This window comes from Schistocerca piceifrons, chromosome 2 (assembly GCF_021461385.2).
Source record: "Schistocerca piceifrons isolate TAMUIC-IGC-003096 chromosome 2, iqSchPice1.1, whole genome shotgun sequence".
NCBI lineage: Eukaryota > Metazoa > Arthropoda > Insecta > Orthoptera > Acrididae > Schistocerca > Schistocerca piceifrons.
Genome location: NC_060139.1, coordinates 355,943,959 through 355,970,014, shown reverse-complemented (window position 1 = coordinate 355,970,014; position 26,056 = coordinate 355,943,959). Strand labels below are relative to the sequence as shown.

General features: G+C 49.1%; 1 long non-coding RNA gene and 29 other non-coding genes across 30 annotated transcripts; 19 read left to right on the top strand and 11 right to left on the bottom strand.

Annotated features, from left to right (window-relative positions):
- Positions 1 to 286: 286 nt before the first annotated feature.
- Positions 287 to 359, bottom strand: Trnav-uac. The gene has a single exon. It is a non-coding gene; the product is annotated as a tRNA-Val (tRNA).
- Positions 360 to 594: 235 nt separating this feature from the next.
- Trnap-cgg lies at positions 595 to 666 on the top strand. The gene has a single exon. It is a non-coding gene; the product is annotated as a tRNA-Pro (tRNA).
- A 1,639-nt stretch (positions 667 to 2,305) lies between these two features.
- Positions 2,306 to 2,377, top strand: Trnap-ugg. Its single transcript has one exon. It is a non-coding gene; the product is annotated as a tRNA-Pro (tRNA).
- A 601-nt stretch (positions 2,378 to 2,978) lies between these two features.
- On the bottom strand, positions 2,979 to 3,051 carry Trnav-uac. The gene has a single exon. It is a non-coding gene; the product is annotated as a tRNA-Val (tRNA).
- Positions 3,052 to 3,286: 235 nt separating this feature from the next.
- Positions 3,287 to 3,358, top strand: Trnap-cgg. The gene has a single exon. It is a non-coding gene; the product is annotated as a tRNA-Pro (tRNA).
- Positions 3,359 to 4,999: 1,641 nt separating this feature from the next.
- Trnap-ugg lies at positions 5,000 to 5,071 on the top strand. Its single transcript has one exon. It is a non-coding gene; the product is annotated as a tRNA-Pro (tRNA).
- A 601-nt stretch (positions 5,072 to 5,672) lies between these two features.
- Positions 5,673 to 5,745, bottom strand: Trnav-uac. The gene has a single exon. It is a non-coding gene; the product is annotated as a tRNA-Val (tRNA).
- A 235-nt stretch (positions 5,746 to 5,980) lies between these two features.
- On the top strand, positions 5,981 to 6,052 carry Trnap-cgg. Its single transcript has one exon. It is a non-coding gene; the product is annotated as a tRNA-Pro (tRNA).
- Positions 6,053 to 7,693: 1,641 nt separating this feature from the next.
- Trnap-ugg lies at positions 7,694 to 7,765 on the top strand. Its single transcript has one exon. It is a non-coding gene; the product is annotated as a tRNA-Pro (tRNA).
- A 601-nt stretch (positions 7,766 to 8,366) lies between these two features.
- On the bottom strand, positions 8,367 to 8,439 carry Trnav-uac. The gene has a single exon. It is a non-coding gene; the product is annotated as a tRNA-Val (tRNA).
- A 163-nt stretch (positions 8,440 to 8,602) lies between these two features.
- Positions 8,603 to 9,232, top strand: LOC124777515. Its single transcript, XR_007015743.1, has 2 exons — positions 8,603 to 8,804; positions 8,921 to 9,232. It is a non-coding gene; the product is annotated as an uncharacterized LOC124777515 (long non-coding RNA).
- A 1,211-nt stretch (positions 9,233 to 10,443) lies between these two features.
- Trnav-uac lies at positions 10,444 to 10,516 on the bottom strand. Its single transcript has one exon. It is a non-coding gene; the product is annotated as a tRNA-Val (tRNA).
- A 235-nt stretch (positions 10,517 to 10,751) lies between these two features.
- Trnap-ugg lies at positions 10,752 to 10,823 on the top strand. The gene has a single exon. It is a non-coding gene; the product is annotated as a tRNA-Pro (tRNA).
- Positions 10,824 to 12,460: 1,637 nt separating this feature from the next.
- Positions 12,461 to 12,532, top strand: Trnap-ugg. The gene has a single exon. It is a non-coding gene; the product is annotated as a tRNA-Pro (tRNA).
- Positions 12,533 to 13,133: 601 nt separating this feature from the next.
- Trnav-uac lies at positions 13,134 to 13,206 on the bottom strand. Its single transcript has one exon. It is a non-coding gene; the product is annotated as a tRNA-Val (tRNA).
- Positions 13,207 to 13,441: 235 nt separating this feature from the next.
- Trnap-ugg lies at positions 13,442 to 13,513 on the top strand. Its single transcript has one exon. It is a non-coding gene; the product is annotated as a tRNA-Pro (tRNA).
- A 1,639-nt stretch (positions 13,514 to 15,152) lies between these two features.
- Trnap-ugg lies at positions 15,153 to 15,224 on the top strand. The gene has a single exon. It is a non-coding gene; the product is annotated as a tRNA-Pro (tRNA).
- Positions 15,225 to 15,825: 601 nt separating this feature from the next.
- Trnav-uac lies at positions 15,826 to 15,898 on the bottom strand. Its single transcript has one exon. It is a non-coding gene; the product is annotated as a tRNA-Val (tRNA).
- Positions 15,899 to 16,133: 235 nt separating this feature from the next.
- On the top strand, positions 16,134 to 16,205 carry Trnap-cgg. Its single transcript has one exon. It is a non-coding gene; the product is annotated as a tRNA-Pro (tRNA).
- A 1,639-nt stretch (positions 16,206 to 17,844) lies between these two features.
- Positions 17,845 to 17,916, top strand: Trnap-ugg. The gene has a single exon. It is a non-coding gene; the product is annotated as a tRNA-Pro (tRNA).
- Positions 17,917 to 18,517: 601 nt separating this feature from the next.
- Trnav-uac lies at positions 18,518 to 18,590 on the bottom strand. Its single transcript has one exon. It is a non-coding gene; the product is annotated as a tRNA-Val (tRNA).
- A 235-nt stretch (positions 18,591 to 18,825) lies between these two features.
- Trnap-ugg lies at positions 18,826 to 18,897 on the top strand. Its single transcript has one exon. It is a non-coding gene; the product is annotated as a tRNA-Pro (tRNA).
- A 749-nt stretch (positions 18,898 to 19,646) lies between these two features.
- Trnav-uac lies at positions 19,647 to 19,719 on the bottom strand. The gene has a single exon. It is a non-coding gene; the product is annotated as a tRNA-Val (tRNA).
- A 235-nt stretch (positions 19,720 to 19,954) lies between these two features.
- On the top strand, positions 19,955 to 20,026 carry Trnap-cgg. The gene has a single exon. It is a non-coding gene; the product is annotated as a tRNA-Pro (tRNA).
- Positions 20,027 to 21,667: 1,641 nt separating this feature from the next.
- Positions 21,668 to 21,739, top strand: Trnat-ugu. The gene has a single exon. It is a non-coding gene; the product is annotated as a tRNA-Thr (tRNA).
- A 601-nt stretch (positions 21,740 to 22,340) lies between these two features.
- On the bottom strand, positions 22,341 to 22,413 carry Trnav-uac. Its single transcript has one exon. It is a non-coding gene; the product is annotated as a tRNA-Val (tRNA).
- A 235-nt stretch (positions 22,414 to 22,648) lies between these two features.
- On the top strand, positions 22,649 to 22,720 carry Trnap-cgg. Its single transcript has one exon. It is a non-coding gene; the product is annotated as a tRNA-Pro (tRNA).
- A 1,754-nt stretch (positions 22,721 to 24,474) lies between these two features.
- On the top strand, positions 24,475 to 24,546 carry Trnat-ugu. The gene has a single exon. It is a non-coding gene; the product is annotated as a tRNA-Thr (tRNA).
- Positions 24,547 to 25,147: 601 nt separating this feature from the next.
- Trnav-uac lies at positions 25,148 to 25,220 on the bottom strand. The gene has a single exon. It is a non-coding gene; the product is annotated as a tRNA-Val (tRNA).
- Positions 25,221 to 25,455: 235 nt separating this feature from the next.
- Positions 25,456 to 25,528, top strand: Trnap-cgg. Its single transcript has one exon. It is a non-coding gene; the product is annotated as a tRNA-Pro (tRNA).
- The last annotated feature ends 528 nt before the right edge of the window (positions 25,529 to 26,056 follow it).

Below are 26,056 nucleotides of genomic sequence, written 5' to 3'. Positions count from 1 at the left end.
TAGCATCACACTTTGACAGAGCTGTGACAAGGCGAGTAGGGTGAGCTCAGGAAAGCCAGTAGCAAGCGCACTTGAAGTAGCCCTGAAGAACCGGATTATAAATTTTGCCAGCCATAATGGAGCTAGGGGCGTTCTCAGTTACCAAATACCGGTGCAATAAGAGAGCAACAGTATTTGACCGTAAAATGACGCCCTATCCGTCTAGCATACGACATTGCTTGTCTCTGCATACGCGGACGTGAGGTCATCTCGGAAATGAAATCCGAAATATAGATTAAAATTGTTGTGTTCCCGCCCGGGATCGAACCGGGGACCTTCTGCGTGTAAAGCAGACGTGATAACCGCTACACCACGGAAACGACGGTCGTTTTCATGTACCACCCGGAGACTCGTAATAGCAACAGTTTGTCTTCTGTGTTAGCAAGGGCATCGGCTACGAGCTCCCTCCGATTCGTGAAGTTCCTATAGTAAAAGACGTCGATAAAAACAATCCAACCGCGACAGACAGGGAGAACGCTGGCTGAGCTGCAGCCCTACATGGTGAGACCATCAAAGGTGGCGTCATTCACATGCAGTGCGTTTTCGGAACGAATAGGCTCGTTGGTCTAGGGGTATGATTCCTGCTTCGGGTGCAGGAGGTCCCGGGTTCAAATCCCGGACGAGCCCTTGCGTTTTGTACAACGGTGCGGTAACAAATCGCATGGCGGCGGCTGTTTCGCGCATTTCCAGGCCTCCAAGTCAGCGCTAAAATCCGACAACCAGTTCTGATACCGTTTCATGTTTCATTTGAGCCATGTGCACCCTGCTGATGGAACGTTTGAAGTTGATTTAAATGGTCACAGTAGAGATCGTAGCAAGTGTCTTGCTGAGTGCGACGAAAACGGGTTTCCGCCCGCAATCGAGCCGGGGACCTTCTGCGTGTTAGGCACGGCGCCTGGGCTCGGCGGCAGCTGCTGCTCTTTCCTTCCTTACGAGATACCGTCGATTCGCGCAGTCGTTATTGCAAAAGATGTCACCAAAGGCAATCGCTTCGTTAGCGGCACGGTGCCTGGGCTCGGCGGCAGCTCTACATGGAGGCACCAGCAGCCCAGCCAGGCCGCCGCCGGCACCGGTGCGCCACAGCCCAAGGAGTCGGCGGCCGCCCTGCAATGCCCCTGTCGTTGCATATTCCACCCGCCTCATATCCTCCCCATGTCTGACTCACTACCCCAAATGACACTGCAGTGGACGTGCTTATTACTATCGCTTTTGGAAGAACCAAGGCGCAGTATTCTAGTGTCGAACCGGTACTGCAAATTGGGATTAAGCAAAAATTTATTGTGTGGTCGAGCGACAGCTTCGGCTCGCTCTTCCTACATGATCGCTTCTTGTGCGGAATAATTCCTAGCTCGCCGATGGCTTCAGAGTTGGTCTTCTCGAAGTTTTGCTTTCGCACTGCATTCCGCAATCTTTTCGTTATGAGTTGTGTGCTTCGGTTTCCCGACTTTCTTGTGTTTAGTGCGTTTGGCTTCTCTTAACCCTTAGCCACCGCTTGCCGAAATTTCCACACTATCATCTGTCGATCTGCAGAGCTCGATGAAGGCATCGCGGCCGTTCCTGAGCTCGTGGAACGGTCGAATCTGTAGTTGTTTCCAGATCTCTCCCACACAACGGCCTCCCAGAAGCTTGGATTACAGAAGTACGCCACTACTCCCAGCCGGAGATTCACGATTGAAAGCAGAATGACATGAGCTACACGCAGCTCCGATTTTTTTTTTGTGTCTGACCTACTTTGAAAGACTTTGTGGTCGATTTACTTACTACTATCGCTGTTGGAAACCAGGTGATAACCGCACTGTATTCTAGAGACGATGAGGTAATGAAAATTTAGAATAAGTAAAACAGTATCATAAGAAGTTGTGTGGTGGAGCAGCACATGCAATTCACGCTTCCTAGATATTCGTTACTGCATAGAATAATTCTTTTGTCTGCGGCGTCTTCAGTATCCGTCTTCTGGAAATTTTGCTTGCAGTATATTGTGCAATCTTTTCGTTACGAGTTGGTGCCTGGTTTCCCGATGTTCTTTTGTTTAGTGCATTCGCCTTCTCTTAACCCTGAGAAACCAAATACCGAAACTGAGGCACTGCCGGCTGTTCATAAGCAGTGCTCGATGCAGTTATTTCGCTATTTATTCGTTGCCTTTAATATTCTTCTCATGAGTGGTGAGTGCTGCCTGCAGAAAGCGTTTATCTTGCGAATTCACGTGAAAGTTTGTGTTCCCTGTGAGGCGCACTACTTGGGATTAACTTGACTGCTCCAGCCAGGTGGCTCGTTGGTCTAGGGGTATGATTCCTGCTTTGGGTGCACGAGGTCCCGGGTTCAAATCCCGGACGAGCCCTGCCATTTTGACCGTGCTGAAGAGTAGGTGGAACTCAGTCCCGGTTGCAGCTCCTCAATGAAGAGTAGACGCCTGTTATAGCACGTGGATATAACAAGAATGCGGCACCAGTAAAGTACGTAGGTGGAATTCGATAGAAACGCAGACGGTAATTTTGCATGCAACGGAAAACAAGGTTGTCTTTGCGGAATATGTGCACCGTGAGTGGAGATTCAGCTTAATTGTGCGACAGTCTACCCTCATCTTACTAGCGACGGCAACAACCAAGGGGTGGCATGTAAGATTGAGCGTGGCTAAGAGTTTCTCATTATTAGTTAGCATCACACTTTGACAGAGCTGTGACAAGGCGAGTAGGGTGAGCTCAGGAAAGCCAGTAGCAAGCGCTCTTGAAGTAGCCCAGAAGAACCGGATTATAAATTTTGCCAGCCATAATGGAGCTAGGGGCGTTCTCAGTTACCAAATACCGGTGCAATAAGAGAGCAACAGTATTTGACAGTAAAATGACGCCCTATCCGTCTAGCATACGACATTGCTTGTCTCTGCATACGCGGACGTGAGGTCATCTCGGAAATGAAATCCGAAATATAGATTAAAATTGTTGTGTTCCCGCCCGGGATCGAACCGGGGACCTTCTGCGTGTAAAGCAGACGTGATAACCGCTACACCACGGAAACGACGGTCGTTTTCATGTACCACCCGGAGACTCGTAATAGCAACAGTTTGTCTTCTGTGTTAGCAAGGGCATCGGCTACGAGCTCCCTCCGATTCGTGAAGTTCCTATAGTAAAAGACGTCGATAAAAACAATCCAACCGCGACAGACAGGGAGAACGCTGGCTGAGCTGCAGCCCTACATGGTGAGACCATCAAAGGTGGCGTCATTCACATGCAGTGCGTTTTCGGAACGAATAGGCTCGTTGGTCTAGGGGTATGATTCCTGCTTCGGGTGCAGGAGGTCCCGGGTTCAAATCCCGGACGAGCCCTTGCGTTTTGTACAACGGTGTGGCAACAAATCGCATGGCGGCGGCTGTTTCGCGCATTTCCAGGCCTCCAAGTCAGCGCTAAAATCCGACAACCAGTTCTGAAACCGTTTCATGTTTCATTTGAGCCATGTGCACCCTGCTGATGGAACGTTTGATTTAAATGGTCACAGTAGAGATCGTAGCAAGTGTCTTGCTGAGTGCGACGAAAACGGCTTTCCGCCCGCAATCCAACCGGGGACCTTCTGCGTGTTAGGCACGGCGCCTGGGCTCGGCGGCAGCTGCTGCTCTTTCTGTCCTTACGAGATACCGTCGATTCGCGCAGTCGCTATTGCAAAAGATGTCACTAAAGGCATTCGCTTCGTTAGCGGCACGGTGCCTGGGCTCGGCGGCAGCTCTACATGGAGGCACCAGCAGCCCAGCCAGGCCGCCGCCGGCACCGGCGCGCCACAGCGCAAGGAGCCGGCGGCCGCCCTGCAATGCCCCCTGTCGTTGCATATTCCACCCGCCTTATATCCTCTCCATGTCTGACTCACTACCCTAAATGACACTGCAGTCTACGTGCTTATTACTACCGCTTTTGGAAGAACCAAGGCGCAGCATTCTAGTGTCGAACCGGTATTGCAAATTTGGATTAAGCAAAATTTTATTGTGTGGTCGAGCGACAGCCTCATATCGCTCTTCCTACATGATCGCCTCTTGTGCGGAATAATTCCTAGCGCGCCGATGGCTTCAGAGTTGGTCTTCTCGAACTTTTGCTTTCGCACTGCATTCCGCAATCTTTTCGTTATGAGTTGTGTGCTTCGGTTTCCCGACTTTCTTGTGTTTAGTGCGTTTGGCTTCTCTTAACCCCTAGCCACCGCTTGCCGAAATTTCCACACTGTCGTCCGTCGATCTGCAGAGCTCGATGAAGGCATCGCGGCCGTTCCTGAGCTCGTGGAACGGCCGAATCTGTAGTTGTTTCCAGATCTCTCCCACACAACGGCCTCCCAGAAGCTTGGATTACAGAAGTACGCCACTACTCCCAGCCGGAGATTCACGTTTGAAAGCAGAATGACATGAGCTACACGCAGCTCCGATTTTTTTTTTTTTTTTTGTGTCTGACCTACTTTGAAAGACTTTTTAGTCGATTTACTTACTACTATCGCTGTTGGAAACCAGGTGATAACCACACAGTATTCTAGAGACGATGAGGTAATGAAAATTTAGAATAAGTAAAACAGTATCATAAGAAGTTGTGCGGTGGAGCAGCACATGCAATTCACGCTTCCTAGATAATCGTTACTGCATAGAATAATTCTGTTGTCTGCGGCGTCTTCAGTATCCGTCTTCTGGAAATTTTGCTTGCAGTATATCGTGCAATCTTTTCGTTATGAGTTGGTGCTTGGTTTCCCGATGTTCTTTTGTTTAGTGCATTCGCCTTCTCTTAACCCTGAGAAACCACATACCGAAACTGAGGCACTGCCGGCTGATCATAAGCAGTGCTCGATGAAGTTATTTCGCTTGCTGTTCGTTGCCTTTAATATTGTTCTCATCAGTGGTGAGTGCTGCCTGCAGAAAGCGTTTATCTTGCGAATTCACGTGAAAGTTTGTGTTCCCTGTGAGGTCCACTACTTGGGATTAACTTGACTGCTCCAGACAGGTGGCTCGTTGGTCTAGGGGTATGATTCCTGCTTTGGGTGCAGGAGGTCCCGGGTTCAAATCCCGGACGAGCCCTGCCATTTTGACCGTGCTGAAGAGTAGGTGGAACTCAGTCCCGGTTGCAGCTCCTCAATGAAGAGTAGACGCCTGTTATAGCACGTGGATATAACAAGAATGCGGCACCAGTAAAGTACGTAGGTGGAATTCGATAGAAACGCAGACGGTAATTTTGCATGCAACGGAAAACAAGGTTGTCTTTGCGGAATATGTGCACCGTGAGTGGAGATTCAGCTTAATTGTGCGACAGTCTACCCTCATCTTACGAGCGACGGCAACAACCAAGGGGTGGCATGTAAGATTGAGCGTGGCTAAGAGTTTCTCATTATTAGTTAGCATCACACTTTGACAGAGCTGTGACAAGGCGAGTAGGGTGAGCTCAGGAAAGCCAGTAGCAAGCGCACTTGAAGTAGCCCAGAAGAACCGGATTATAAATTTTGCCAGCCATAATGGAGCTAGGGGCGTTCTCAGTTACCAAATACCGGTGCAATAGGAGAGCAACAGTATTTGACAGTAAAATGACGCCCTATCCGTCTAGCATACGACATTGCTTGTCTCTGCATACGCGGACGTGAGGTCATCTCGGAAATGAAATCCGAAATATAGATTAAAATTGTTGTGTTCCCGCCCGGGATCGAACCGGGGACCTTCTGCGTGTAAAGCAGACGTGATAACCGCTACACCACGGAAACGACGATCGTTTTCATGTACCACCCGGAGACTCGTAATAGCAACAGTTTGTCTTCTGTGTTAGCAAGGGCATCGGCTACGAGCTCCCTCCGATTCGTGAAGTTCCTATAGTAAAAGACGTCGATAAAAACAATCCAACCGCGACAGACAGGGAGAACGCTGGCTGAGCTGCAGCCCTACATGGTGAGACCATCAAAGGTGGCGTCATTCACATGCAGTGCGTTTTCGGAACGAATAGGCTCGTTGGTCTAGGGGTATGATTCCTGCTTCGGGTGCAGGAGGTCCCGGGTTCAAATCCCGGACGAGCCCTTGCGTTTTGTACAACGGTGTGGCAACAAATCGCATGGCGGCGGCTGTTTCGCGCATTTCCAGGCCTCCAAGTCAGCGCTAAAATCCGACAACCAGTTCTGAAACCGTTTCATGTTTCATTTGAGCCATGTGCACCCTGCTGATGGAACGTTTGATTTAAATGGTCACAGTAGAGATCGTAGCAAGTGTCTTGCTGAGTGCGACGAAAACGGCTTTCCGCCCGCAATCCAACCGGGGACCTTCTGCGTGTTAGGCACGGCGCCTGGGCTCGGCGGCAGCTGCTGCTCTTTCTGTCCTTACGAGATACCGTCGATTCGCGCAGTCGCTATTGCAAAAGATGTCACTAAAGGCATTCGCTTCGTTAGCGGCACGGTGCCTGGGCTCGGCGGCAGCTCTACATGGAGGCACCAGCAGCCCAGCCAGGCCGCCGCCGGCACCGGCGCGCCACAGCGCAAGGAGCCGGCGGCCGCCCTGCAATGCCCCCTGTCGTTGCATATTCCACCCGCCTTATATCCTCTCCATGTCTGACTCACTACCCTAAATGACACTGCAGTCTACGTGCTTATTACTACCGCTTTTGGAAGAACCAAGGCGCAGCATTCTAGTGTCGAACCGGTATTGCAAATTTGGATTAAGCAAAATTTTATTGTGTGGTCGAGCGACAGCCTCATCTCGCTCTTCCTACATGATCGCCTCTTGTGCGGAATAATTCCTAGCGCGCCGATGGCTTCAGAGTTGGTCTTCTCGAACTTTTGCTTTCGCACTGCATTCCGCAATCTTTTCGTTATGAGTTGTGTGCTTCGGTTTCCCGACTTTCTTGTGTTTAGTGCGTTTGGCTTCTCTTAACCCCTAGCCACCGCTTGCCGAAATTTCCACACTGTCGTCCGTCGATCTGCAGAGCTCGATGAAGGCATCGCGGCCGTTCCTGAGCTCGTGGAACGGCCGAATCTGTAGTTGTTTCCAGATCTCTCCCACACAACGGCCTCCCAGAAGCTTGGATTACAGAAGTACGCCACTACTCCCAGCCGGAGATTCACGTTTGAAAGCAGAATGACATGAGCTACACGCAGCTCCGATTTTTTTTTTTTTTTTTGTGTCTGACCTACTTTGAAAGACTTTTTAGTCGATTTACTTACTACTATCGCTGTTGGAAACCAGGTGATAACCACACAGTATTCTAGAGACGATGAGGTAATGAAAATTTAGAATAAGTAAAACAGTATCATAAGAAGTTGTGCGGTGGAGCAGCACATGCAATTCACGCTTCCTAGATAATCGTTACTGCATAGAATAATTCTGTTGTCTGCGGCGTCTTCAGTATCCGTCTTCTGGAAATTTTGCTTGCAGTATATCGTGCAATCTTTTCGTTATGAGTTGGTGCTTGGTTTCCCGATGTTCTTTTGTTTAGTGCATTCGCCTTCTCTTAACCCTGAGAAACCACATACCGAAACTGAGGCACTGCCGGCTGATCATAAGCAGTGCTCGATGAAGTTATTTCGCTTGCTGTTCGTTGCCTTTAATATTGTTCTCATCAGTGGTGAGTGCTGCCTGCAGAAAGCGTTTATCTTGCGAATTCACGTGAAAGTTTGTGTTCCCTGTGAGGTCCACTACTTGGGATTAACTTGACTGCTCCAGACAGGTGGCTCGTTGGTCTAGGGGTATGATTCCTGCTTTGGGTGCACGAGGTCCCGGGTTCAAATCCCGGACGAGCCCTGCCATTTTGACCGTGCTGAAGAGTAGGTGGAACTCAGTCCCGGTTGCAGCTCCTCAATGAAGGGTAGACGCCTGTTATAGCACGTGGATATAACAAGAATGCGGCACCAGTAAAGTACGTAGGTGGAATTCGATAGAAACGCAGACGGTAATTTTGCATGCAACGGAAAACAAGGTTGTCTTTGCGGAATATGTGCACCGTGAGTGGAGATTCAGCTTAATTGTGCGACAGTCTACCCTCATCTTACTAGCGACGGCAACAACCAAGGGGTGGCATGTAAGATTGAGCGTGGCTAAGAGTTTCTCATTATTAGTTAGCATCACACTTTGACAGAGCTGTGACAAGGCGAGTAGGGTGAGCTCAGGAAAGCCAGTAGCAAGCGCACTTGAAGTAGCCCAGAAGAACCGGATTATAAATTTTGCCAGCCATAATGGAGCTAGGGGCGTTTTCAGTTACCAAATACCGGTGCAATAAGAGAGCAACAGTATTTGACAGTAAAATGACGCCCTATCCGTCTAGCATACGACATTGCTTGTCTCTGCATACGCGGACGTGAGGTCATCTCGGAAATGAAATCCGAAATATAGATTAAAATTGTTGTGTTCCCGCCCGGGATCGAACCGGGTACCTTCTGCGTGTAAAGCAGACGTGATAACCGCTACACCACGGAAACGACGGTCGTTTTCATGTACCACCCGGAGACTCGTAATAGCAACAGTTTGTCTTCTGTGTTAGCAAGGGCATCGGCTACGAGCTCCCTCCGATTCGCGAGAGCGCGAAAGTGACGGAAAGAGCTAAAGGTCAACAATAAGTGTTAAACATAAAAATTCCAATTTGAAAGCCATATAGTAATTAATGGGAGAAGCAATGATGGAAACTGGAGCGTTGACGGTTTATCAGTGCAAAGAATGTAATCATATAGTAAGTGACAGTAGTGTGCGTGTTAGTGAGAACGGGAAAGTACTGGTATTGACAGATGCAACGATAAAATTAGGCCCTGAACAGGAAATTGAAATACCTGGCAGTCATCCTAGCAAGGTACATCCAGTACAGTGTCATTGTAACACTGTTCTTGGTGCTTATTGTAAAATTCCTCCTGCTAACGATCAACCGTTTAGAGAAAAGTATGTCCTTGATGGAGACAAACTACTCAGGCGTGCTGCTGGAAATGGATTTACTAAAGTTCTAAAACTAAACGAGAAGATAAAAAATCTCAATGAAAGATTATTAGATTTGAACTACACAGTTATGTTGTCAGCCAGGGAGATTGTGAGAATGAAAGAGGTGTTGTGTCTTTTGGCTAATGATCCTAAAGTGATAAACTTGCTCCAGTTAGATTCTAATTTTACAGATGCATCCAGTGATACAGATAATATGTAAGGTTGGTTTGTGGTAATATCTTGTTTCCTGTGACCAACGATTCTGATTTTTATGATTGTCAAGAAAATAAACAGGTACATTCAGCATCTTTTCACTTGTAATCGAACTCTGGCAGATTAGTTAAGATATTGTCATGTTCTCTTAGTTATGGTAGTATTCTAATCAACCTGCTATAGCTTTTATGTCAGTACTTGAGAATACACTCAAGGGGTACTTGCATGGAATGTATCTGTAAATGACTTAATATACATAGTGAAATCTCTTCAAGGGTTAAATTGTTAACTGTGCACAGTACCATGGCTTTAATTTCATCTGGTGTATGATGGAAACATTACCTAGCTTTTGTTGTTTTGTTGTGATTCTCCTGTTGGAAGGGGATTTACTGAACCTTTGATGAAAAGATAAAAATTCTCAGTGACATATTATTAGATTTATACTACAGATTTGTGTTGTCACTCAAGGATATTAACAGTGCAAAAGAAGCGTGTTTTTGTGACAAATGATCGTGAAGTGATGAAAATACTTAAGTTCAGTAATTATTGTACAAATGCATCTAGTTGTATGGATATTATGTAAGATTTGTTTGTGGTAATACATTGTTTTCTATGACTGACAAAAAAAAAAAAAAAAAAAAAAAAGGGGTATGATTCCTGCTTTGGGTGCAGGAGGTCCCGGGTTCAAATCCCGGACGAGCCCTGCCATTTTGACCGTGCTGAAGAGTAGGTGGAACTCAGTCCCGGTTGCAGCTCCTCAATGAAGAGTAGACGCCTGTTATAGCACGTGGATATAACAAGAATGCGGCACCAGTAAAGTACGTAGGTGGAATTCGATAGAAACGCAGACGGTAATTTTGCATGCAACGGAAAACAAGGTTGTCTTTGCGGAATATGTGCACCGTGAGTGGAGATTCAGCTTAATTGTGCGACAGTCTACCCTCATCTTACTAGCGACGGCAACAACCAAGGGGTGGCATGTAAGATTGAGCGTGGCTAAGAGTTTCTCATTATTAGTTAGCATCACACTTTGACAGAGCTGTGACAAGGCGAGTAGGGTGAGCTCAGGAAAGCCAGTAGCAAGCGCACTTGAAGTAGCCCAGAAGAACCGGATTATAAATTTTGCCAGCCATAATGGAGCTAGGGGCGTTCTCAGTTACCAAATACCGGTGCAATAAGAGAGCAACAGTATTTGACAGTAAAATGACGCCCTATCCGTCTAGCATACGACATTGCTTGTCTCTGCATACGCGGACGTGAGGTCATCTCGGAAATGAAATCCGAAATATAGATTAAAATTGTTGTGTTCCCGCCCGGGATCGAACCGGGGACCTTCTGCGTGTAAAGCAGACGTGATAACCGCTACACCACGGAAACGACGGTCGTTTTCATGTACCACCCGGAGACTCGTAGTAGCAACAGTTTGTCTTCTGTGTTAGCAAGGGCATCGGCTACGAGCTCCCTCCGATTCGTGAAGTTCCTATAGTAAAAGACGTCGATAAAAACAATCCAACCGCGACAGACAGGGAGAACGCTGGCTGAGCTGCAGCCCTACATGGTGAGACCATCAAAGGTGGCGTCATTCACATGCAGTGCGTTTTCGGAACGAATAGGCTCGTTGGTCTAGGGGTATGATTCCTGCTTTGGGTGCAGGAGGTCCCGGGTTCAAATCCCGGACGAGCCCTTGCGTTTTGTACAACGGTGTGGCAACAAATCGCATGGCGGCGGCTGTTTCGCGCATTTCCAGGCCTCCAAGTCAGCGCTAAAATCCGACAACCAGTTCTGAAACCGTTTCATGTTTCATTTGAGCCATGTGCACCCTGCTGATGGAACGTTTGATTTAAATGGTCACAGTAGAGATCGTAGCAAGTGTCTTGCTGAGTGCGACGAAAACGGCTTTCCGCCCGCAATCCAACCGGGGACCTTCTGCGTGTTAGGCACGGCGCCTGGGCTCGGCGGCAGGTGCTGCTCTTTCTGTCCTTACGAGATACCGTCGATTCGCGCAGTCGCTATTGCAAAAGATGTCACTAAAGGCATTCGCTTCGTTAGCGGCACGGTGCCTGGGCTCGGCGGCAGCTCTACATGGAGGCACCAGCAGCCCAGCCAGGCCGCCGCCGGCACCGGCGCGCCACAGCGCAAGGAGCCGGCGGCCGCCCTGCAATGCCCCCTGTCGTTGCATATTCCACCCGCCTTATATCCTCTCCATGTCTGACTCACTACCCTAAATGACACTGCAGTCTACGTGCTTATTACTACCGCTTTTGGAAGAACCAAGGCGCAGCATTCTAGTGTCGAACCGGTATTGCAAATTTGGATTAAGCAAAATTTTATTGTGTGGTCGAGCGACAGCCTCATCTCGCTCTTCCTACATGATCGCCTCTTGTGCGGAATAATTCCTAGCGCGCCGATGGCTTCAGAGTTGGTCTTCTCGAACTTTTGCTTTCGCACTGCATTCCGCAATCTTTTCGTTATGAGTTGTGTGCTTCGGTTTCCCGACTTTCTTGTGTTTAGTGCGTTTGGCTTCTCTTAACCCCTAGCCACCGCTTGCCGAAATTTCCACACTGTCGTCCGTCGATCTGCAGAGCTCGATGAAGGCATCGCGGCCGTTCCTGAGCTCGTGGAACGGCCGAATCTGTAGTTGTTTCCAGATCTCTCCCACACAACGGCCTCCCAGAAGCTTGGATTACAGAAGTACGCCACTACTCCCAGCCGGAGATTCACGTTTGAAAGCAGAATGACATGAGCTACACGCAGCTCCGATTTTTTTTTTTTTGTGTCTGACCTACTTTGAAAGACTTTTTAGTCGATTTACTTACTACTATCGCTGTTGGAAACCAGGTGATAACCACACAGTATTCTAGAGACGATGAGGTAATGAAAATTTAGAATAAGTAAAACAGTATCATAAGAAGTTGTGCGGTGGAGCAGCACATGCAATTCACGCTTCCTAGATAATCGTTACTGCATAGAATAATTCTGTTGTCTGCGGCGTCTTCAGTATCCGTCTTCTGGAAATTTTGCTTGCAGTATATCGTGCAATCTTTTCGTTATGAGTTGGTGCTTGGTTTCCCGATGTTCTTTTGTTTAGTGCATTCGCCTTCTCTTAACCCTGAGAAACCACATACCGAAACTGAGGCACTGCCGGCTGATCATAAGCAGTGCTCGATGAAGTTATTTCGCTTGCTGTTCGTTGCCTTTAATATTGTTCTCATCAGTGGTGAGTGCTGCCTGCAGAAAGCGTTTATCTTGCGAATTCACGTGAAAGTTTGTGTTCCCTGTGAGGTCCACTACTTGGGATTAACTTGACTGCTCCAGACAGGTGGCTCGTTGGTCTAGGGGTATGATTCCTGCTTTGGGTGCAGGAGGTCCCGGGTTCAAATCCCGGACGAGCCCTGCCATTTTGACCGTGCTGAAGAGTAGGTGGAACTCAGTCCCGGTTGCAGTTCCTCAATGAAGGGTAGACGCCTGTTATAGCACGTGGATATAACAAGAATGCGGCACCAGTAAAGTACGTAGGTGGAATGCGATAGAAACGCAGACGGTAATTTTGCATGCAACGGAAAACAAGGTTGTCTTTGCGGAATATGTGCACCGTGAGTGGAGATTCAGCTTAATTGTGCGACAGTCTACCCTCATCTTACTAGCGACGGCAACAACCAAGGGGTGGCATGTAAGATTGAGCGTGGCTAAGAGTTTCTCATTATTAGTTAGCATCACACTTTGACAGAGCTGTGACAAGGCGAGTAGGGTGAGCTCAGGAAAGCCAGTAGCAAGCGCACTTGAAGTAGCCCAGAAGAACCGGATTATAAATTTTGCCAGCCATAATGGAGCTAGGGGCGTTCTCAGTTACCAAATACCGGTGCAATAAGAGAGCAACAGTATTTGACAGTAAAATGACGCCCTATCCGTCTAGCATACGACATTGCTTGTCTCTCCATACGCGGACGTGAGGTCATCTCGGAAATGAAATCCGAAATATAGATTAAAATTGTTGTGTTCCCGCCCGGGATCGAACCGGGGACCTTCTGCGTGTAAAGCAGACGTGATAACCGCTACACCACGGAAACGACGGTCGTTTTCATGTACCACCCGGAGACTCGTAGTAGCAACAGTTTGTCTTCTGTGTTAGCAAGGGCATCGGCTACGAGCTCCCTCCGATTCGTGAAGTTCCTATAGTAAAAGACGTCGATAAAAACAATCCAACCGCGACAGACAGGGAGAACGCTGGCTGAGCTGCAGCCCTACATGGTGAGACCATCAAAGGTGGCGTCATTCACATGCAGTGCGTTTTCGGAACGAATAGGCTCGTTGGTCTAGGGTTATGATTCCTACTTTGGGTGCAGGAGGTCCCGGGTTCAAATCCCGGACGAGCCCTTGCGTTTTGTACAACGGTGTGGCAACAAATCGCATGGCGGCGGCTGTTTCGCGCATTTCCAGGCCTCCAAGTCAGCGCTAAAATCCGACAACCAGTTCTGAAACCGTTTCATGTTTCATTTGAGCCATGTGCACCCTGCTGATGGAACGTTTGATTTAAATGGTCACAGTAGAGATCGTAGCAAGTGTCTTGCTGAGTGCGACGAAAACGGCTTTCCGCCCGCAATCCAACCGGGGACCTTCTGCGTGTTAGGCACGGCGCCTGGGCTCGGCGGCAGCTGCTGCTCTTTCTGTCCTTACGAGATACCGTCGATTCGCGCAGTCGCTATTGCAAAAGATGTCACTAAAGGCATTCGCTTCGTTAGCGGCACGGTGCCTGGGCTCGGCGGCAGCTCTACATGGAGGCACCAGCAGCCCAGCCAGGCCGCCGCCGGCACCGGCGCGCCACAGCGCAAGGAGCCGGCGGCCGCCCTGCAATGCCCCCTGCCGTTGCATATTCCACCCGCCTTATATCCTCTCCATGTCTGACTCACTACCCTAAATGACACTGCAGTCTACGTGCTTATTACTACCGCTTTTGGAAGAACCAAGGCGCAGCATTCTAGTGTCGAACCGGTATTGCAAATTTGGATTAAGCAAAATTTTATTGTGTGGTCGAGCGACAGCCTCATCTCGCTCTTCCTACATGATCGCCTCTTGTGCGGAATAATTCCTAGCGCGCCGATGGCTTCAGAGTTGGTCTTCTCGAACTTTTGCTTTCGCACTGCATTCCGAATTTTCTCGTTATGAGTTGTGTGCTTCGGTTTCCCGACTTTCTTGTGTTTAGTGCGTTTGGCTTCTCTTAACCCCTAGCCACCGCTTGCCGAAATTTCCACACTGTCGTCCGTCGATCTGCAGAGCTCGATGAAGGCATCGCGGCCGTTCCTGAGCTCGTGGAACGGCCGAATCTGTAGTTGTTTCCAGATCTCTCCCACACAACGGCCTCCCAGAAGCTTGGATTACAGAAGTACGCCACTACTCCCAGCCGGAGATTCACGTTTGAAAGCAGAATGACATGAGCTACACGCAGCTCCGATTTTTTTTTTTTTTTTGTGTCTGACCTACTTTGAAAGACTTTTTAGTCGATTTACTTACTACTATCGCTGTTGGAAACCAGGTGATAACCACACAGTATTCTAGAGACGATGAGGTAATGAAAATTTAGAATAAGTAAAACAGTATCATAAGAAGTTGTGCGGTGGAGCAGCACATGCAATTCACGCTTCCTAGATAATCGTTACTGCATAGAATAATTCTGTTGTCTGCGGCGTCTTCAGTATCCGTCTTCTGGAAATTTTGCTTGCAGTATATCGTGCAATCTTTTCGTTATGAGTTGGTGCTTGGTTTCCCGATGTTCTTTTGTTTAGTGCATTCGCCTTCTCTTAACCCTGAGAAACCACATACCGAAACTGAGGCACTGCCGGCTGATCATAAGCAGTGCTCGATGAAGTTATTTCGCTTGCTGTTCGTTGCCTTTAATATTGTTCTCATCAGTGGTGAGTGCTGCCTGCAGAAAGCGTTTATCTTGCGAATTCACGTGAAAGTTTGTGTTCCCTGTGAGGTCCACTACTTGGGATTAACTTGACTGCTCCAGACAGGTGGCTCGTTGGTCTAGGGGTATGATTCCTGCTTTGGGTGCACGAGGTCCCGGGTTCAAATCCCGGACGAGCCCTGCCATTTTGACCGTGCTGAAGAGTAGGTGGAACTCAGTCCCGGTTGCAGCTCCTCAATGAAGGGTAGACGCCTGTTATAGCACGTGGATATAACAAGAATGCGGCACCAGTAAAGTACGTAGGTGGAATGCGATAGAAACGCAGACGGTAATTTTGCATGCAACGGAAAACAAGGTTGTCTTTGCGGAATATGTGCACCGTGAGTGGAGATTCAGCTTAATTGTGCGACAGTCTACCCTCATCTTACTAGCGACGGCAACAACCAAGGGGTGGCATGTAAGATTGAGCGTGGCTAAGAGTTTCTCATTATTAGTTAGCATCACACTTTGACAGAGCTGTGACAAGGCGAGTAGGGTGAGCTCAGGAAAGCCAGTAGCAAGCGCACTTGAAGTAGCCCAGAAGAACCGGATTATAAATTTTGCCAGCCATAATGGAGCTAGGGGCGTTCTCAGTTACCAAATACCGGTGCAATAAGAGAGCAACAGTATTTGACAGTAAAATGACGCCCTATCCGTCTAGCATACGACATTGCTTGTCTCTGCATACGCGGACGTGAGGTCATCTCGGAAATGAAATCCGAAATATAGATTAAAATTGTTGTGTTCCCGCCCGGGATCGAACCGGGTACCTTCTGCGTGTAAAGCAGACGTGATAACCGCTACACCACGGAAACGACGGTCGTCTTCATGTACCACCCGGAGACTCGTAATAGCAACAGTTTGTCTTCTGTGTTAGCAAGGGCATCGGCTACGAGCTCCCTCCGATTCGTGAAGTTCCTATAGTAAAAGACGTCGATAAAAACAATCCAACCGCGACAGACAGGGAGAACGCTGGCTGAGCTGCAGCCCTACATGGTGAGACCATCAAAGGTAGCGTCATTCACATGCAGTGCGTTTTCGGAACGAATAGGCTCGTTGGTCTAGGGGTATGATTCCTGCTTCGGGTGCAGGAGGTCCCGGGTTCAAATCCCGGACGAGCCCTTGCGTTTTGTACAACGGTGTGGCAACAAATCGCATGGCGGCGGCTGTTTCGCGCATTTCCAGGCCTCCAAGTCAGCGCTAAAATCCGACAACCAGTTCTGAAACCGTTTCATGTTTCATTTGAGCCATGTGCACCCTGCTGATGGAACGTTTGATTTAAATGGTCACAGTAGAGATCGTAGCAAGTGTCTTGCTGAGTGCGACGAAAACGGCTTTCCGCCCGCAATCCAACCGGGGACCTTCTGCGTGTTAGGCACGGCGCCTGGGCTCGGCGGCAGGTGCTGCTCTTTCTGTCCTTACGAGATACCGTCGATTCGCGCAGTCGCTATTGCAAAAGATGTCACTAAAGGCATTCGCTTCGTTAGCGGCACGGTGCCTGGGCTCGGCGGCAGCTCTACATGGAGGCACCAGCAGCCCAGCCAGGCCGCCGCCGGCACCGGCGCGCCACAGCGCAAGGAGCCGGCGGCCGCCCTGCAATGCCCCCTGTCGTTGCATATTCCACCCGCCTTATATCCTCTCCATGTCTGACTCACTACCCTAAATGACACTGCAGTCTACGTGCTTATTACTACCGCTTTTGGAAGAACCAAGGCGCAGCATTCTAGTGTCGAACCGGTATTGCAAATTTGGATTAAGCAAAATTTTATTGTGTGGTCGAGCGACAGCCTCATCTCGCTCTTCCTACATGATCGCCTCTTGTGCGGAATAATTCCTAGCGCGCCGATGGCTTCAGAGTTGGTCTTCTCGAACTTTTGCTTTCGCACTGCATTCCGCAATCTTTTCGTTATGAGTTGTGTGCTTCGGTTTCCCGACTTTCTTGTGTTTATTGCGTTTGGCTTCTCTTAACCCCTAGCCACCGCTTGCCGAAATTTCCACACTGTCGTCCGTCGATCTGCAGAGCTCGATGAAGGCATCGCGGCCGTTCCTGAGCTCGTGGAACGGCCGAATCTGTAGTTGTTTCCAGATCTCTCCCACACAACGGCCTCCCAGAAGCTTGGATTACAGAAGTACGCCACTACTCCCAGCCGGAGATTCACGTTTGAAAGCAGAATGACATGAGCTACACGCAGCTCCGATTTTTTTTTTTTTTTGTGTCTGACCTACTTTGAAAGACTTTTTAGTCGATTTACTTACTACTATCGCTGTTGGAAACCAGGTGATAACCACACAGTATTCTAGAGACGATGAGGTAATGAAAATTTAGAATAAGTAAAACAGTATCATAAGAAGTTGTGCGGTGGAGCAGCACATGCAATTCACGCTTCCTAGATAATCGTTACTGCATAGAATAATTCTGTTGTCTGCGGCGTCTTCAGTATCCGTCTTCTGGAAATTTTGCTTGCAGTATATCGTGCAATCTTTTCGTTATGAGTTGGTGCTTGGTTTCCCGATGTTCTTTTGTTTAGTGCATTCGCCTTCTCTTAACCCTGAGAAACCACATACCGAAACTGAGGCACTGCCGGCTGATCATAAGCAGTGCTCGATGAAGTTATTTCGCTTGCTGTTCGTTGCCTTTAATATTGTTCTCATCAGTGGTGAGTGCTGCCTGCAGAAAGCGTTTATCTTGCGAATTCACGTGAAAGTTTGTGTTCCCTGTGAGGTCCACTACTTGGGATTAACTTGACTGCTCCAGACAGGTGGCTCGTTGGTCTAGGGGTATGATTCCTGCTTTGGGTGCAGGAGGTCCCGGGTTCAAATCCCGGACGAGCCCTGCCATTTTGACCGTGCTGAAGAGTAGGTGGAACTCAGTCCCGGTTGCAGTTCCTCAATGAAGGGTAGACGCCTGTTATAGCACGTGGATATAACAAGAATGCGGCACCAGTAAAGTACGTAGGTGGAATGCGATAGAAACGCAGACGGTAATTTTGCATGCAACGGAAAACAAGGTTGTCTTTGCGGAATATGTGCACCGTGAGTGGAGATTCAGCTTAATTGTGCGACAGTCTACCCTCATCTTACTAGCGACGGCAACAACCAAGGGGTGGCATGTAAGATTGAGCGTGGCTAAGAGTTTCTCATTATTAGTTAGCATCACACTTTGACAGAGCTGTGACAAGGCGAGTAGGGTGAGCTCAGGAAAGCCAGTAGCAAGCGCACTTGAAGTAGCCCAGAAGAACCGGATTATAAATTTTGCCAGCCATAATGGAGCTAGGGGCGTTCTCAGTTACCAAATACCGGTGCAATAAGAGAGCAACAGTATTTGACAGTAAAATGACGCCCTATCCGTCTAGCATACGACATTGCTTGTCTCTGCATACGCGGACGTGAGGTCATCTCGGAAATGAAATCCGAAATATAGATTAAAATTGTTGTGTTCCCGCCCGGGATCGAACCGGGGACCTTCTGCGTGTAAAGCAGACGTGATAACCGCTACACCACGGAAACGACGGTCGTTTTCATGTACCACCCGGAGACTCGTAGTAGCAACAGTTTGTCTTCTGTGTTAGCAAGGGCATCGGCTACGAGCTCCCTCCGATTCGTGAAGTTCCTATAGTAAAAGACGTCGATAAAAACAATCCAACCGCGACAGACAGGGAGAACGCTGGCTGAGCTGCAGCCCTACATGGTGAGACCATCAAAGGTGGCGTCATTCACATGCAGTGCGTTTTCGGAACGAATAGGCTCGTTGGTCTAGGGGTATGATTCTTGCTTTGGGTGCAGGAGGTCCCGGGTTCAAATCCCGGACGAGCCCTGCCATTTTGACCGTGCTGAAGAGTAGGTGGAACTCAGTCCCGGTTGCAGCTCCTCAATGAAGAGTAAAAAAAAAAAAAAAAAAAAAAAAGGGGTATGATTCCTGCTTTGGGTGCAGGAGGTCCGGGGTTCAAATCCCGGACGAGCCCTGCCATTTTGACCGTGCTGAAGAGTAGGTGGAACTCAGTCCCGGTTGCAGCTCCTCAATGAAGAGTAGACGCCTGTTATAGCACGTGGATATAACAAGAATGCGGCACCAGTAAAGTACGTAGGTGGAATTCGATAGAAACGCAGACGGTAATTTTGCATGCAACGGAAAACAAGGTTGTCTTTGCGGAATATGTGCACCGTGAGTGGAGATTCAGCTTAATTGTGCGACAGTCTACCCTCATCTTACTAGCGACGGCAACAACCAAGGGGTGGCATGTAAGATTGAGCGTGGCTAAGAGTTTCTCATTATTAGTTAGCATCACACTTTGACAGAGCTGTGACAAGGCGAGTAGGGTGAGCTCAGGAAAGCCAGTAGCAAGCGCACTTGAAGTAGCCCAGAAGAACCGGATTATAAATTTTGCCAGCCATAATGGAGCTAGGGGCGTTCTCAGTTACCAAATACCGGTGCAATAAGAGAGCAACAGTATTTGACAGTAAAATGACGCCCTATCCGTCTAGCATACGACATTGCTTGTCTCTGCATACGCGGACGTGAGGTCATCTCGGAAATGAAATCCGAAATATAGATTAAAATTGTTGTGTTCCCGCCCGGTATCGAACCGGGTACCTTCTGCGTGTAAAGCAGACGTGATAACCGCTACACCACGGAAACGACGGTCGTTTTCATGTACCACCCGGAGACTCGTAATAGCAACAGTTTGTCTTCTGTGTTAGCAAGGGCATCGGCTACGAGCTCCCTCCGATTCGTGAAGTTCCTATAGTAAAAGACGTCGATAAAAACAATCCAACCGCGACAGACAGGGAGAACGCTGGCTGAGCTGCAGCCCTACATGGTGAGACCATCAAAGGTGGCGTCATTCACATGCAGTGCGTTTTCGGAACGAATAGGCTCGTTGGTCTAGGGGTATGATTCCTGCTTCGGGTGCAGGAGGTCCCGGGTTCAAATCCCGGACGAGCCCTTGCGTTTTGTACAACGGTGTGGCAACAAATCGCATGGCGGCGGCTGTTTCGCGCATTTCCAGGCCTCCAAGTCAGCGCTAAAATCCGACAACCAGTTCTGAAACCGTTTCATGTTTCATTTGAGCCATGTGCACCCTGCTGATGGAACGTTTGATTTAAATGGTCACAGTAGAGATCGTAGCAAGTGTCTTGCTGAGTGCGACGAAAACGGCTTTCCGCCCGCAATCCAACCGGGGACCTTCTGCGTGTTAGGCACGGCGCCTGGGCTCGGCGGCAGCTGCTGCTCTTTCTGTCCTTACGAGATACCGTCGATTCGCGCAGTCGCTATTGCAAAAGATGTCACTAAAGGCATTCGCTTCGTTAGCGGCACGGTGCCTGGGCTCGGCGGCAGCTCTACATGGAGGCACCAGCAGCCCAGCCAGGCCGCCGCCGGCACCGGCGCGCCACAGCGCAAGGAGCCGGCGGCCGCCCTGCAATGCCCCCTGTCGTTGCATATTCCACCCGCCTTATATCCTCTCCATGTCTGACTCACTACCCTAAATGACACTGCAGTCTACGTGCTTATTACTACCGCTTTTGGAAGAACCAAGGCGCAGCATTCTAGTGTCGAACCGGTATTGCAAATTTGGATTAAGCAAAATTTTATTGTGTGGTCGAGCGACAGCCTCATCTCGCTCTTCCTACATGATCGCCTCTTGTGCGGAATAATTCCTAGCGCGCCGATGGCTTCAGAGTTGGTCTTCTCGAACTTTTGCTTTCGCACTGCATTCCGCAATCTTTTCGTTATGAGTTGTGTGCTTCGGTTTCCCGACTTTCTTGTGTTTAGTGCGTTTGGCTTCTCTTAACCCCTAGCCACCGCTTGCCGAAATTTCCACACTGTCGTCCGTCGATCTGCAGAGCTCGATGAAGGCATCGCGGCCGTTCCTGAGCTCGTGGAACGGCCGAATCTGTAGTTGTTTCCAGATCTCTCCCACACAACGGCCTCCCAGAAGCTTGGATTACAGAAGTACGCCACTACTCCCAGCCGGAGATTCACGTTTGAAAGCAGAATGACATGAGCTACACGCAGCTCCGATTTTTTTTTTTTTTTTTGTGTCTGACCTACTTTGAAAGACTTTGTAGTCGATTTACTTACTACTATCGCTGTTGGAAACCAGGTGATAACCACACAGTATTCTAGAGACGATGAGGTAATGAAAATTTAGAATAAGTAAAACAGTATCATAAGAAGTTGTGTGGTGGAGCAGCACATGCAATTCACGCTTCGTAGATAATCGTTACTGCATAGAATAATTCTGTTGTCTGCGGCGTCTTCAGTATCCGTCTTCTGGAAATTTTGCTTGCAGTATATCGTGCAATCTTTTCGTTATGAGTTGGTGCTTGGTTTCCCGATGTTCTTTTGTTTAGTGCATTCGCCTTCTCTTAACCCTGAGAAACCACATACCGAAACTGAGGCACTGCCGGCTGATCATAAGCAGTGCTCGATGAAGTTATTTCGCTTTCTGTTCGTTGCCTTTAATATTCTTCTCATCAGTGGTGAGTGCTGCCTGCAGAAAGCGTTTATCTTGCGAATTCACGTGAAAGTTTGTGTTCCCTGTGAGGTCCAATACTTGGGATTAACTTAACTGCTCCAGACAGGTGGCTCGTTGGTCTAGGGGTATGATTCCTGCTTTGTGTGCAGGAGGTCCCGGGTTCAAATCCCGGACGAGCCCTGCCATTTTGACCGTGCTGAAGAGTAGGTGGAACTCAGTCCCGGTTGCAGCTCCTCAATGAAGAGTAGACGCCTGTTATAGCACGTGGATATAACAAGAATGCGGCACCAGTAAAGTACGTAGGTGGAATTCGATAGAAACGCAGACGGTAATTTTGCATGCAACGGAAAACAAGGTTGTCTTTGCGGAATATGTGCACCGTGAGTGGAGATTCAGCTTAATTGTGCGACAGTCTACCCTCATCTTACTAGCGACGGCAACAACCAAGGGGTGGCATGAAAGATTGAGCGTGGCTAAGAGTTTCTCATTATTAGTTAGCATCACACTTTGACAGAGCTGTGACAAGGCGAGTAGGGTGAGCTCAGGAAAGCCAGTAGCAAGCGCACTTGAAGTAGCCCTGAAGAACCGGATTATAAATTTTGCCAGCCATAATGGAGCTAGGGGCGTTCTCAGTTACCAAATACCGGTGCAATAAGAGAGCAACAGTATTTGACAGTAAAATGACGCCCTATCCGTCTAGCATACGACATTGCTTGTCTCTGCATACGCGGACGTGAGGTCATCTCGGAAATGAAATCCGAAATATAGATTAAAATTGTTGTGTTCCCGCCCGGGATCGAACCGGGGACCTTCTGCGTGTAAAGCAGACGTGATAACCGCTACACCACGGAAACGACGGTCGTTTTCATGTACCACCCGGAGACTCGTAATAGCAACAGTTTGTCTTCTGTGTTAGCAAGGGCATCGGCTACGAGCTCCCTCCGATTCGTGAAGTTCCTATAGTAAAAGACGTCGATAAAAACAATCCAACCGCGACAGACAGGGAGAACGCTGGCTGAGCTGCAGCCCTACATGGTGAGACCATCAAAGGTGGCGTCATTCACATGCAGTGCGTTTTCGGAACGAATAGGCTCGTTGGTCTAGGGGTATGATTCCTGCTTCGGGTGCAGGAGGTCCCGGGTTCAAATCCCGGACGAGCCCTTGCGTTTTGTACAACGGTGTGGCAACAAATCGCATGGCGGCGGCTGTTTCGCGCATTTCCAGGCCTCCAAGTCAGCGCTAAAATCCGACAACCAGTTCTGAAACCGTTTCATGTTTCATTTGAGCCATGTGCACCCTGCTGATGGAACGTTTGATTTAAATGGTCACAGTAGAGATCGTAGCAAGTGTCTTGCTGAGTGCGACGAAAACGGCTTTCCGCCCGCAATCCAACCGGGGACCTTCTACGTGTTAGGCACGGCGCCTGGGCTCGGCGGCAGCTGCTGCTCTTTCTGTCCTTACGAGATACCGTCGATTCGCGCAGTCGTTATTGCAAAAGATGTCACTAAAGGCAATCGCTTCGTTAGCGGCATGGTGCCTGGGCTCGGCGGCAGCTGCTGCTCTTTCTGTCCTTACGAGATACCGTCGATTCGCGCAGTCGTTATTGCAAAAGATGTCACTAAAGGCAATCGCTTCGTTAGCGGCACGGTGCCTGGGCTCGGCGGCAGCTCTACATGGAGGCACCAGCAGCCCAGCCAGGCCGCCGCCGGCACCGGCGCGCCACAGCGCAAGGAGCCGGCGGCCGCCCTGGAATGCCCCCTGTCGTTGCATATTCCACCCGCCTTATATCCTCTCCATGTCTGACTCACTACCCTAAATGACACTGCAGTCTACGTGCTTATTACTACCGCTTTTGGAAGAACCAAGGCGCAGCATTCTAGTGTCGAACCGGTATTGCAAATTTGGATTAAGCAAAATTTTATTGTGTGGTCGAGCGACAGCCTCATCTCGCTCTTCCTACATGATCGCCTCTTGTGCGGAATAATTCCTAGCGCGCCGATGGCTTCAGAGTTGGTCTTCTCGAACTTTTGCTTTCGCACTGCATTCCGCAATCTTTTCGTTATGAGTTGTGTGCTTCGGTTTCCCGACTTTCTTGTGTTTAGTGCGTTTGGCTTCTCTTAACCCCTAGCCACCGCTTGCCGAAATTTCCACACTGTCGTCCGTCGATCTGCAGAGCTCGATGAAGGCATCGCGGCCGTTCCTGAGCTCGTGGAACGGCCGAATCTGTAGTTGTTTCCAGATCTCTCCCACACAACGGCCTCCCAGAAGCTTGGATTACAGAAGTACGCCACTACTCCCAGCCGGAGATTCACGTTTGAAAGCAGAATGACATGAGCTACACGCAGCTCCGATTTTTTTTTTTTTTTTGTGTCTGACCTACTTTGAAAGACTTTGTAGTCGATTTACTTACTACTATCGCTGTTGGAAACCAGGTGATAACCACACAGTATTCTAGAGACGATGAGGTAATGAAAATTTAGAATAAGTAAAACAGTATCATAAGAAGTTGTGTGGTGGAGCAGCACATGCAATTCACGCTTCCTAGATAATCGTTACTGCATAGAATAATTCTGTTGTCTGCGGCGTCTTCAGTATCCGTCTTCTGGAAATTTTGCTTGCAGTATATCGTGCAATCTTTTCGTTATGAGTTGGTGCTTGGTTTCCCGATGTTCTTTTGTTTAGTGCATTCGCCTTCTCTTAACCCTGAGAAACCACATACCGAAACTGAGGCACTGCCGGCTGATCATAAGCAGTGCTCGATGAAGTTATTTCGCTTTCTGTTCGTTGCCTTTAATATTCTTCTCATCAGTGGTGAGTGCTGCCTGCAGAAAGCGTTTATCTTGCGAATTCACGTGAAAGTTTGTGTTCCCTGTGAGGTCCAATACTTGGGATTAACTTAACTGCTCCAGACAGGTGGCTCGTTGGTCTAGGGGTATGATTCCTGCTTTGTGTGCAGGAGGTCCCGGGTTCAAATCCCGGACGAGCCGTGCCATTTTGACCGTGCTGAAGAGTAGGTGGAACTCAGTCCCGGTTGCAGCTCCTCAATGAAGAGTAGACGCCTGTTATAGCACGTGGATATAACAAGAATGCGGCACCAGTAAAGTACGTAGGTGGAATACGATAGAAACGCAGACGGTAATTTTGCATGCAACGGAAAACAAGGTTGTCTTTGCGGAATATGTGCACCGTGAGTGGAGATTCAGCTTAATTGTGCGACAGTCTACCCTCATCTTACTAGCGACGGCAACAACCAAGGGGTGGCATGTAAGATTGAGCGTGGCTAAGAGTTTCTCATTATTAGTTAGCATCACACTTTGACAGAGCTGTGACAAGGCGAGTAGGGTGAGCTCAGGAAAGCCAGTAGCAAGCGCACTTGAAGTAGCCCTGAAGAACCGGATTATAAATTTTGCCAGCCATAATGGAGCTAGGGGCGTTCTCAGTTACCAAATACCGGTGCAATAAGAGAGCAACAGTATTTGACAGTAAAATGACGCCCTATCCGTCTAGCATACGACATTGCTTGTCTCTGCATACGCGGACGTGAGGTCATCTCGGAAATGAAATCCGAAATATAGATTAAAATTGTTGTGTTCCCGCCCGGGATCGAACCGGGGACCTTCTGCGTGTAAAGCAGACGTGATAACCGCTACACCACGGAAACGACGGTCGTTTTCATGTACCACCCGGAGACTCGTAATAGCAACAGTTTGTCTTCTGTGTTAGCAAGGGCATCGGCTACGAGCTCCCTCCGATTCGTGAAGTTCCTATAGTAAAAGACGTCGATAAAAACAATCCAACCGCGACAGACAGGGAGAACGCTGGCTGAGCTGCAGCCCTACATGGTGAGACCATCAAAGGTGGCGTCATTCACATGCAGTGCGTTTTCGGAACGAATAGGCTCGTTGGTCTAGGGGTATGATTCCTGCTTCGGGTGCAGGAGGTCCCGGGTTCAAATCCCGGACGAGCACTTGCGTTTTGTACAACGGTGTGGCAACAAATCGCATGGCGGCGGCTGTTTCGCGCATTTCCAGGCCTCCAAGTCAGCGCTAAAATCCGACAACCAGTTCTGAAACCGTTTCATGTTTCATTTGAGCCATGTGCACCCTGCTGATGGAACGTTTGATTTAAATGGTCACAGTAGAGATCGTAGCAAGTGTCTTGCTGAGTGCGACGAAAACGGCTTTCCGCCCGCAATCCAACCGGGGACCTTCTGCGTGTTAGGCACGGCGCCTGGGCTCGGCGGCAGCTGCTGCTCTTTCTGTCCTTACGAGATACCGTCGATTCGCGCAGTCGTTATTGCAAAAGATGTCACTAAAGGCAATCGCTTCGTTAGCGGCACGGTGCCTGGGCTCGGCGGCAGCTCTACATGGAGGCACCAGCAGCCCAGCCAGGCCGCCGCCGGCACCGGCGCGCCACAGCGCAAGGAGCCGGCGGCCGCCCTGGAATGCCCCCTGTCGTTGCATATTCCACCCGCCTTATATCCTCTCCATGTCTGAC